Below are 12,929 nucleotides of genomic sequence, written 5' to 3'. Positions count from 1 at the left end.
CCCTTTTTATTTGCCATGAAATGATGGAACCAGATGCCATGATCTTCATTTTTTGAATGCTGAATTTTAGGCCAGCTTTTTCACTCTCATCTTTCACCCTCATCAAGAGGCTCTTTAGTTCCTCTTCACTTTCTGCCATTAGAGTGGTATCATATGCACATCTGAGGTTGTTGATATTCTTCTAGCAATCTTGATTCCAGCTTGTGATTCATCCAGCCCAGCATTTCATATGATGTACTCTGCATATAAGTTAAATAAGCAGGGTGACAATATACAACCTTGTCATACTCCTGCATTGGCAGGTGGATTCTTTACCACTGAGACAGCAGGAAATCCGTGGGATATTAATACATGTTCAAAATTTAGCTTTCTGGGAAAAAAGCCTTCATGCTTGGCCTTGGCTGATTTCTGCAATGTAAATATACCTAACAAGGGAAATTTCAAGTGACCAGTGTAACATCACTGATAGCAGAACTGAGAAGAGATATACAAAGCACACCGTTCTACATTATTTCCAGTGTGCAAATTGAATGTAAATTACCCCAAGGCACAGATAAAATGTAGTCAAGTAATGAAGAAGTGATAGGTTTCAAATTTTACCTTTTTAAATCAGGAATTATTTAACCCTAAGTTTATATAATTCAAATAATTTTTTGTGTTTAACAATGGGATCATAAAACTCCTTAGAAAATTAACAGTGGATCTTGGCGACCAGTATAAATAAGCAGGCTCCAGCACACCTCTGCCCTCATCCCGGAAAGACCAATGACAGCATCTCTCGTTTTGCCTTTGCATGCCATACCAAGATGCTACTCAAAATTTTGTTTTTAAAAGTGAATCTTGGAAATGGATTGTATTAAAGAGTTTGAAACAACTGATCAAATTAGATGCTATTATAATGGGATCTGTAGATCATCCCCATTTGATCAGAAAACATAAGTTTCCTGGACAGGAGGGCTACTGAATCAGAAGTTTGTGTGTTGCAGGGTGAGGGGAAGGGCTTTTGCATTTTAAACAAGTACCTACTTTAAGGGATTTCTATGCTCCTTAAAGGGCTCCCAGGTGGCACTTGTGGTAAAGAACCTGCCTGCCGTTGTAGCAGACCTAAGAGATGAAGATGCTGGTTTGATCCCTGGGTTGGGAAAATCTCCTAGAGAAGGGCACAACAACTCACTCCAGTATTCTTGCCTGGAGAATCCCATGCACAGAGGAGCCTGGCAGGCTACAGCCCACTGAGTTGCAAAGAGTTGGACATGACTGAAACGACTTAGCATTCACTCACGCTCCTTAAAGTCTGAGCACTTCAGCTCCATTCTCCAAGCTGATAGCCTCCACCCACTGATTCAGCCACACCCAGGTTCAGTTCCAGGACAGCAGGACAATGTGCAGACTCAGTCCCACCTGTAGCTGAGCTTCCCGGGTGGCTCAGTGGCAAAAGAATCTGCCTGCCAAGGAAGGGGCTGCAGTACGTATGTGTTCAGTCCCTGGGTTGAAACAATCCCCTGGAGAAGGAAATGGTATACCACTCCAGTATTCTTGCCTGGAAAATCTCACAGACAGAAGCGCCACAATCCATGGGGTCACAAAGAGCTGGACCCAACAGAGTACGCATGCACGTAACTGAGGGGCAGCTTTCTAGACCCAGCATCTCATATGCCAAGAACAACTCTTTGACTATATCAAAACTAAGTATGGTCAGAAAATGCTTCAACAACCTCTAATCAATATGCAGGGACAAGCACTGCTCCCTTTTTTTCTTTAGGCCACGCCACATGCCATATGATCTTGGTTCATATGCGATCTGACTAGGGATCGAACCCAGGCCCCTTGCATTGGGAGCTTAGTCTTAACCACTGACTGCCAGGGAAGTTGCTGCTCCCTTTAACACAGGTGCTGCTGCTGCTAAGTCACTTCAGTTGTGTCCGACTCTGTGTGACCCCATAAACGGCAGCCCACCAGGCTCCACTGTCCCTGGGATTCTTCAGGCAAGAACACTGGAGTGGGTTGTCATTTCCTTCTCCAATGCATGAAAGTAAAAAGTGAAAGTGAAGTCGCTCAATCACAGGTAGAGAAGTCAATTTCTTCCATGAAGACACAATATCTATTCAGTCTCAGATGTTGTCAGTCATTTGTCAGATTCTCATTCATCGCTGCCATTCATGGAGGTGTTGAGATTCCTGACTGATAAGCATAGAAGCATCTTATTAAAGCAGAGCTGAAGTGTTTAGCTAGTGTCTGTCACGTGGTACTTACTCAATGAATATTTATTATTCAACCAACAAATGAATAAATGAAGATATAAATGAATAGGCACAGGAAAGAATTCACTCAAGATTTTAATGGAAATAATCTTGAGGTTCTTTCTTGCCTTTTCTCTAATAAAATTTTTAAATTAAGAGACCATTTGGAGATTTGTTGACTTACAATGTTTCCTTTAAGTATCATGATACTTGATTTCAATTTGATTTGATAAGCATTCAAATGAAACACAGATTTCTTTTTTTTTTTTTTTTTTGAAGTACAAAAAAGAAAACTCAACTTGGAAATAAATGTTGAAATATAGACATCTATGGAGGATTAGATACTGATACTACTGCTATGGATATGCACATATATTCTTTGCAACATGATTCATCTAAGCATAAAAGATAAAAATCTATGGTCAGCTTCATATTTTTAAAGGATGCTATTGTTTATAGTCAGTATAAGACATTTCACATAGAAATTCCTTTTGTGTGTCTCTCTTCAACTTTATCCATGTAAAAATAACATAGACAATGATCTAGTTAATAGCTACTGCCTCAGCTAAAACGAAAATGGTCTGTCAAATAGATTGCACCGAAAGATGAGAAATGTTTAGGTGGAAGGAACTTGAGCTACTACACAGAAAAATCCTACAAAATTTCTTATCATTTACCTTGGAACAAAGTTATTTGTAGTAGACACAAGTAATTTCTCCCAGTTCCATTAAGATTAGATATGCAATTTGATCTAAAGTTAATTTTCTGAAAATACCAAATTGTTCTTCAATACTTTTTAACCTACCATTACATACATACTGTTCAATGTATTTGAAAAATCCATTTATATTCAATATGTAGCATACTGTCCATGAAGTGTTCAGGAATCAGGAAGAAGATACTCTTAGATTCTGCCAGCTTCACACAGTTTGCCAGGGGACGCGGTGATGTTTTCGGCAGTTCTGGAAAATCAGTGAAGGCTACCGCTTTCTATGCCAAAGAGCAACATAATAAATGAAGTAAGTAGCTTTCAGTGTTGAGTGTTATTGGGAGTATACATTCCAACTGCATAATGTTAGAGGTTTTGTTTTTTTTTTTTTAAAGAGAGTAAACTAAAATGACCTCAAGGGAAAAATACATTAGATTTAGGTTGGTTGCTAAAGCAGCTATATCTTAAAATAACACTCTTATTTAAACTGTTGCACTATTACCTGGCAAGATTTGCTCTATAGTTATCTAATTTACTACCACTTGGTTTAGTTTTGTTTATTATTTAAATTAACAGTGTTTTCTAATACAATGTATGCCCAGTGTTCTGGTTTGCATTTTCTCTAAATCTAACAAATATTTCCTAATGGTTCCAGACCACAGCTGCTGATTAATTAGAGGTTTTGTTTTACAGCCAACAAACCTTTAGGACTAAGGTACAATCCTTCTCTGTGATCTCAATTTTTCCCTTTCAAACTTTCAATAAAATATATACACAAAAATAAACTCAAAATGGATTAAAGATCTAAACATAAGACCAGAAACTATAAAACTCCTAGAGGAGAACATAGGCAAAACACTCTCCGACATACATCACAGCAGGATCCTCTATGACCCACCTCCCAGAATATTGGAAATAAAAGCAAAAATAAACAAATGGGACCTAATTAACCTTAAAAGCTTCTGCACATCAAAGGAAACTAGTAGCAAGGTGAAAAGACAGCCTTCAGAATGGGAGAAAATAATAGCAAATGAAGCAACTGACAAACAACTAATCTCAAAAATATACAAGCAACTCCTACAGCTCAACTCCAGAAAAATAAATGACCCAATAAAAAAATGGGCCAAAGAACTAAATAGACATTTCTCCAAAGAAGACATACAGAGTGCTAACAAACACATGAAAAGATGCTCAACATCACTCATTATCAGAGAAATGCAAATCAAAACTACTATGAGGTACCATTTCACACCAGTCAGAATGGCTGCAATCCAAAAGTCTACAAATAATAAATGCTGGAGAGGGTGTGGAGAAAAGGGAACCCTCTTACACTGTTGGTGGGAATGCAAACTAGTACAGCCACTATGGAGAACAGTGTGGAGATTCCTTAAAAAACTGGAAATAGAACTGCCTTATGATCCAGCAATCCCACTGCTGGGCATACACACTGAGGAAACCAGAAGGGAAAGAGACACGTGTACCCCAATGTTCATCGCAGCACTGTTTATAATAGCCAGGACATGGAAGCAACCTAGATGCCCATCAGCAGATGAATGGATAAGAAAGCTGTGGTACATATACACAATGGAGTATTACTCAGCCATTAAAAAGAAAACATTTGAATCAGTTCTAATGAGATGGATGAAACTGGAGCCTATTATACAGAGTGAAGTAAGCCAGAAGGAAAAACACCAATACAATATAATAATGCATATATATGGAATTTAGAAAGATGGTAACAATAACCCTGTGTACGAGACAGCAAAAGAGACACTGATGTATAGAACAGTCTTATGGACTCTATGGGAGAGGGAGAGGGTGGGAAGATTTGGGAGAATGGCATTGAAACATGTAAAATATCATGTATGAAACGAGATGCCAGTCCAGGTTTGATGCACCATACTGGATGCTTGGGGCTAGTGCACTGGGACGACCCAGAAGGATGGTATGGGGAGGGAGGAGGGAGGAGGGTTCAGGATGGGGAACACATGTATACCTGTGGCGGATTCATTTTGATATTTGGCAAAACTAATACAATTATGTAAAGTTTAAAAATAAAATAAAATTAAAAAATAATAATAAATAAATAAAATTGAATTGTCAAAAAATACATATATATATATATATATATATATTCTAGAACTTGGAATTGAGGAAAAACCAGAAGTACACTGGAAAATGCCATAAGTTTTCAAGATTGTTTAATATTTTGTTAAGAAAAGAAGAAAAGTTGTGACCAACCTAGACAGCATATTAAAAAGCAGAGACATTACTGTCCCAACAAAGGTCCATCTAGTCAAGGCTATGGTTTTTCCAGTAGTCTATATGGATGTGAAAGTTGGACTATAAAGAAAGCTGAGCACTGAAGAATTGATGCTTTCGAACTGTGGTGTTGGAGAAGAGTCTTGAGAGTCCCTTGGACTGCAAGGAGATCCAACCAGACCATCCTAAAGGAAATCAGTCCTGAATATTCACTGGGAGGACTGATGCTGAGACTGAAACTCCAATACTTTGGCCACCTGATGAGAAGAACTGACTCATTGGAAAAGACCCTAATGCTGGGAAAGACTGAAGGCGGGAGGAGACGGGGACGGCAGAGGATGAGATGGTTGGATGGCATCACTGACTCAATGGACATGGGTCTGGATGAACTCCAGGAGTTGGTGATGAACAGGGATGCCTGGTTGCTGCAGTCCATGGGGTCGCAAAGAGTTGGACACGACTGAGCGACTGAACTGAACTGTGTATTTGGTTGAAGTATCAGCTTTGTTCACTTAAGAAACTGCAGCTCCTCTGAGGTGCTTTTTCAGCTCATCAGAAACACATAATTGGGAGATACAGAAGAATGTAGATTCCTTCCAGGAAAAACTGGAAAGACAAGGAAATGTGTGTGTGTGTGTGTGTGTGTGTGTGTGTGTGTGTGTGGCTGAAATCCCCTCCTTAGCTCTCCTTCCTTAGCATCTATACCCATCCCTTCCTATGAGCTCCATCTCTTCCTCCAGAGTTCCATTGGCTAATTGAATCCATCTTCTAGCTGCTGATCTAGAACTTACCTTCTGCCTGGAAACTATTCCACTGAGAGCTTACAGCACTTAAAGACAAACCTTATTGTGAATTCTGCTTTGTATCACTTAACTCATAAAACCCCAGAGTTTGGAGATCATGTGGCTAAATGACCAACAACCTAAATCTGGGTTCAAATCCCAGTGCTGCCACTGCCTCCCTGTGTGACACTGGAGCCCATTACCTGGTCTCAAAGTATGAGTGGTCTCCTGGGTAAAACGAGGAAAATTATGCAATCCAATGACCTTATCGTTTTTTTTCATTATGTATCATGCCTTCACTCCAACCATTTTTTTCATTAGTTCTAACTCTGTGGGTCTTCTTTTTAATCACTTCCTTACCAAACCAGTTAATGTCATCCCTTCCTTTCTGGTAAACTGTGAACAGAATAAAACAACACTAACTACCTACCCCTGGCCAGCAACCAAACAACCAGCCATGGAAAGGAAAGAAAACACAATTTTGTTGGCCTGTTTCACTTTAAATTCATGAGACACATCTCAAATGGTCAGTCCACACTAATGTATGTTATGATCCCTTTCCATGATTTGAAATAACTTTTGCTGTTGTTCAGTTGCCAAGTCGTATCTGACTCTTCAAGACCCCAAAGACTGCAGCATGCCAGGCTTCTCTGTCCCTCATCATCTCCTGGAGTCTGCCCAAGTTTATGTTCATTGCATCAGTGATGTCATCCAAGCATCTCATCCTCTGTCGCCCTCTTCTCCTCCTGCCTTCAATCTTTCCCAGCCTCAGGGTCTTTTCCAATGAGTTGGCTGAAATAACTACTGGTATTTTCCCAACTTTTCCCCTCTCTTCAAACCCTCAATACTTCATTACACACTGGTGATGATCTTTCCTCACACTCTTCATCTTTCAGGTACAAACTGATCGGCACATCTGTATCCACACCCACTCCCTCCATCTCTGCTCATCTTACCGAGCTTGAAGGGTCTGTTCCTCTCCACCTGTCTGCTAGATCCTCTGCTGTCTTGTTTACTCAAAGGTTTGCACTCTTGCAAGATTCCACTCTCTCTTCTATACCCTTTATACTGTATTCTTTCCTAAAGTTGCAGTATCAGTCATGTTCAAAAATAAACAATAAAATGTCCCTCAAGTCTACCATATCCTAAAGTTATCGTCCATTTGTTTGCTCCAATTCAGAGAAAAACTTGTCAAGAACATCCTCTGTTCACTCCACACTGTCCTCCAGCTTTCTATCTTCATGCTCCCCCCTGCCAAAGTGGTCACTTTGCTGCTGTTAATTCGACTCTTTCCTCAGTGCATGTCATAGTTAGCAGCATCTAATCATCCCCTTTGACCTCTGTGACACTGCTGCTGCTGCTGCTAAGTTACTTCAGTCATGTCTGACCCTGTGAGACCCCATAGACGGCAGACCACCCGGTTCCCCATCCCTGGGATTCTCCAGGCGAGAACACTGGAGTGGGTTGCCCTTTCCTTCTCCAATGCATGAAAGTGAAAAGTGAAAATGAAGTCGATCAGTCGTGTCCAACTGGCAGCGACCCCATGGACTGCAGCCCACCAGGCTCCTCCATCCATGGGATTTTCCAGGCGAGAGTACTGGAGTGGGGCGCCACTGCCTTCTCCGTCTGTGACACTAGGCCTCTGCTTTATCCTACCACTCTTGTTCCTTCTCATCTAATTTCTAAACGTGTAGTGTCTCAAGACCTAGACCCTGCTTTCCCAACTATTACCTCTTCCTGTGCATGTGTTAAGTCGCTTTAGTCGAGTCCAGCTCTTTGTGACCCTGTGGACTGCAGCCCCCTAGACTCCTCTGTCCCTCGGATTCTCCAGGCAAGAATACAGGAATGGGTTACCATGCCCTCCTCAAAGGGATCTTCCTGATCCAAGGATCAAATGTGTGTCTTTTATGTCTCCTACATTGGCAAGCAGACTCTACCACTAGTACCACCTGGGAAGCACAGAATATTAGAGGAGTCTAATCATATGTCTAGTAGTAATCTTAAATTCAACATGTCCAAAAACTACTTGATTATTCCCTCTAAACCAATTTTTTTCTCCAGTCATTCTTATCTCATTTAAACAACTCCACAATTCATTTTTTTAGTAGCAAAGATCTAGTCTCAGTCCTTGATTCTTCTCTTTATCTGTGTTGTGTATGTGTGTGTTTAATCCAACCCACAAGCCATCTTCTTGGCTCCAGATGTAACACATATGGTTTTTTCCACTTCTCTCTTCATCTGCTCTAATGACACCCAGGTTTCAGCTACAATTGTTAAATACACAATAGATCACAGAACTGTGTCCTAACTGGTGTCCTGGCTTTCTCTCTACCCTATCCCCAACAATTTTCCCCATAGCAGCCAAAATCGTCTTTTAAAAAGTTGAATGAAATTGTTCCCCTTTCAAAACCCTTTGCATCGTCCACAGAGTGAATCCCAATGTTTACCATTCCCTGTAAAACACCATGTGATCTAGCCCTGACCCCATGATCTATCATCCACGCATGCTGGTATTATTTCAAGTTCACAATCATGCACACATGATTTGGAACACAAGCTTTCTCAAGACTTTTTTACAAGTTGTTAGCTTTACTTGGAATCATTTACTCTAAAAGTGACGAAACTGGTCCTTTTTGATATTCTTGTCTCAGCTTAAGTGTCATCTTCTTAAAAGGCCCACTCCTAACCATCTGATTTAAAATTAGCTTCCTCTCTACCATATTACCATGTGTAATTTAGAAGGACATTTGACTGACTTAATTGTAGCTTTCCCAGCAATAAGCTTGGCTCAAAGTTAATATTCTAACCATTAATCTAATAAACAATACTTACCTTATAGGGTTATTATAAGGAGTAAATAAGGCTTTAATTACTTAACATACTGTCTGGCACAAAACACCTGCTGAAAAATTACTGTCCTTATTACTATTATTATTATTATGGTTATAATTAGATGCTCCTTAAATATGTGCCAAGAATGTTAATTACCATACTCATGCTAATGTCTTAAATCTTTCAGATGAAAGATTTGTTTTTCAACATTTGTTTTCTAAGGTAAACAATACTTTAAGCTATACTAGTGAATTGAATGTTCCAAGATCTCTAAAATCAAATTACAGACTTAGCAACTGCTTTTACCTACTGGTAGGACTAGACCTGTTTCTTGTCCTCTATGTCATCAACCATTCCAACTACAAGGGCAACTTCTATGAACTAAATTAAAATCAGAGATCTTATCACTAAACCTAGGTTCATTTAATTTAAGTCCAATATTAAACCTACCACTTTTCAAAAATGTATGACTTGAGGGAAATCTCATTAAATTTCATGGAAAGGCTAAAGTGAGCTTTGCCTTCAGACCCAATCAGAATCGGATCCATTAGAAATGGATGAAGTACAAATTACAAGGTGATATAAAAGCAGGATTAGAACTCCAAAGAGAATGGTATTCTAGCACAGATTTCAGACTCTTTGTCACAAGACTTATGTAGGTATGCTAAGGGGCAGTAACTAGACCTAGGAAACAGCAAAATGTAATAACCTCAAAACGCACAATGGCAAACAATGATGTATTCAGGTATCTGAAGTGAGAAGATGAGAACTTCTAGAAAATGTTTTTCTATTCTGTTTACATTATAAAATTTAATAAAGATATCAAGATTTAATCCTGTCTCTTATTCAAATCATGTAATAAATGTCTTTGATGGTTCTTAATTCCCTGTTCTTTAGTTATGCACATAGGCATGTTATAAAGACTTTCTAGATTCACTTCTAGCTTTTCATAATTTCTTCTTCTTTCATGTACTTTTTGTTTTTACTTCAAATTAATTCAGGTAAGAATGTAGGAAATAAGGTTATTCGATTTTTAGAGTACATTGCTCGGTGTGGAAAGAATGCCTGCACGTGTGCTAGGCTGCTTCAGTCGTTTCTGACTATTTGCAACCCCATGAATCATAGCCCACCAGGCTCCTCTGTCCACGGGGTTCTCCAGGCAAGAATACTCGAGTGGGTGGCCATTTCCTCCTCCAGGGGATCTTCCTGATCCGGGGATCAAACCCATGTCTCCTACATTGGCAGGCAGGTTCTTTACCACTAGTGCCACCTGGGAAGCCCGTTGGAATGCATATCGTGATGGTATGATAAAAGATAAAAAAGGTTTTAAAGATAGTGTTTACTATAAAATGCTTTCATAGAAAGAAATCATTTGGGCAAAGCAGAATTAAACACTTTTCACAGCCTTTTATCTTTGATAGTGGACTTATTTTTCTCACAGTTTTTAAAAACATCATTGCTTGGAAAAGTACCATATGTACCTAAGGAAATGAGTGATGGTGTGATACAAAGATATGCTTAGAATTTCAAGAGTGTCCTCTTCTTCGACTTATTTGTGAAATTTATTTAAATGGTATGATACATTTATATTATTAAAATTTAGTTATGCAAATGTTTTTACTGTCTTAATATCCTCATTCATAATGTATCTATCATGTTTTCAGTAAAAAAAAAAAAAAAGGTGGAAACTATTGACTTCAAATGTTCAAAATAAATCAAAGGATCAATGTAGCTACTACCTAGAGCTCTGATCTAACTTATGATGGGATATAAAACTGATGCTGATGACCAAGATTACGTTTCCCAGAGTTCCTCCAGAACAATCCCATGCAGGTATTTCTGCTTCTTTACTGTTAACTTTGAGAGTTGGCTTTATCAGTAGATTTAAAAAATAACTCATTAATGTGAGACTGTGTAAGAGAAGTAAGCTGAAAGCAGTATCAATGGAAAGGGAGTGTTTCTTTCCACCCGCCAGAGCATCTGCCTCTGTTCTTAACCGGTGCAAGTCATGAAGTCCTTCATTCCCCCGTGAAAGTGAAGACTTAAAATTCTAACTTCTTTATTTCTCTATTAAGATAAATTGAAAGGGCAATAATAAATTTTCTGTGTACTGGTTTCCTCTCTTCTTTAAATAAAACAAGTCAAGATACAGAAAGTAGAACAGTGGTTGCCAGGGCCTGGAGGAAGAAGAATGAAGTATTGCTATACTGTGGGTACAGAGTTTCAGTCTGAGAAGATGCAAAGAGTTCTGGAAATGAATGGTGATGACTGGGCAACAATATCAAAGTATTTATGCCTATACACCGTGTATTTTAAATGGCTATAATGGTAAATTTTATCTGTATTTTGTGTTTTCTTGTGTCTGACTCCTTGCAACCCCATTGACTGTAGCCTACCAGACTCCTCTGCCCAAGGCATTTACCAGGTAAGAATACTAGAGTTGGGTGCCATTCCTACTCCAAGGGATCTTCCTGACCCAGGGATCAAACCCACATCTTCTGTGTCTCCTGCATTGTCAGGCGGATTCCTTACCACTAGCACTGCCTGGGAAGCCCATGTATATTTTACCACAATTAAAAAAAAATTTTTTTTTTTCAAAAGAGTAAGTAGGATAGCAGATATCTGAATATAGGTTCTATACAAATTACAGACCAAATACAACTTTATTTTTGAGGGAGTCTCATGAATTATTACATATTGCCTTATTTTACTATAATACAAAAATGTATATCCACACTTCGTTTTTTGTCTAGTCTACAAATTTTAGACAAAAAAGAAACCAACCAACCAACAAACACCAACAATGACTAGACACTAAGAACTATTGGGAAACACTCCCTTCCTTAGAATTATGCTCCTACCCTTATGCTCTTTCCCAAAGACTTTCAGTCACTGTTTCTGGACTTTCTGTATGCTCAAAGAACAGTTACTTAATGAATCAATGAAGGGATCAGTAACTAAAAAAATGCAAGAGATCTGTATCTACTTCAAATGAATTCAACACGCCATAGTCCAGCAGAAATGGTCTGTGTATTATGATTGAATACAAATATCAGTATGAAGTTTGTGAGTATAAGCATTATTGCAATGCCTGTTTCTAATTTATCTTTATGTGAAATCAATCACCTAAAGGTCACCTAAGGTCACCTAAAGGTCTCCTATGAACTCCTTCCCCACATTAAATTTGTTTCAGAAATTCACTATATTTGTGAGGGAAGGACACAGAGTTCTGGCTCCAAATAACTCAGTGGCCAAAATGTACCTTCTGAAGGATCCGGGATGATTCAAAGAGAAAAACCAAAATAGCTTTTGTCATGACCAATCGAAAGCCGTTACACAACACAGAAGAGAGAGATTGACATTTACAATCACAGTGAGATGATAGGAGTGGTTCTGGAACACCTGTGTAAACAGCATAGCTTTAGGGAGGTTGTGATACAGCAGGAAGTGCTGTTAATGCAAGTGCCCTCTGCACAGCCAAGGAAAGACAATCTCAATTTCACACACACACACGCACGCCACACACACACACACACACACACACACACACACACACACAAAGACCCTGCTCCTAAAATAGAAGATCTACAGAATAACATAATTCAATTGGCCCGTTTTCATTCTTCCAATCTATCCCCTTGTCCTTATTTTCACACAAGTGAACATCCCAGTTGGGAACCAAATGCAAAAGCCTCACTCAGCTCTCCACTGGGCCGTCACTTCTGTTGATTTTATCACTAGCCCAATGACAGAAGAAACACACCTCGGTCAAAACCCTTCTTGAATATGTGCGTACATGTATAGCTGATTCACTTTGCCATATAGCAGAAACTAGCATAACACCATAAATCAACTACACTCCAGTAAAAAAAAAAAAAAGTGAAATATTTCTGTATCTGTCAAATCTTAAATTGAAAAGCAAACAAACAAACCCCTTCCTGTCATGACACATATTGAGAAACACAACCTTTTGAGGCTAATTCAATGATACAATGCTTAAGATTCCCCTTGTGTTAATAAAGTATTAATTAGTTAATCACTTTTTAAAAGACAGTAAAACATCTGGGACCAAAATGATCAGTTTGCTTTCTGAAGTTGGAAATT

The 12,929-nt window shown here is 38.9% G+C and overlaps 1 protein-coding gene across 12 annotated transcripts in view; it reads right to left on the bottom strand.

Annotated features, from left to right (window-relative positions):
• The window catches only part of DCC (DCC netrin 1 receptor), an 845,500-nt gene that overhangs the window by 351,377 nt on the left and 481,194 nt on the right, over nucleotides 1-12,929 (bottom strand). The window lies entirely within an intron of this gene.

Source organism: Bos grunniens, chromosome 24 (assembly GCF_055505025.1).
Source record: "Bos grunniens cultivar Pamir isolate PY7600 chromosome 24, Bosgru_T2T1.0, whole genome shotgun sequence".
NCBI lineage: Eukaryota > Metazoa > Chordata > Mammalia > Artiodactyla > Bovidae > Bos > Bos grunniens.
Note: the sequence above shows the minus strand (reverse complement) of the source record. Positions and strands in the feature narration are given on the sequence as shown.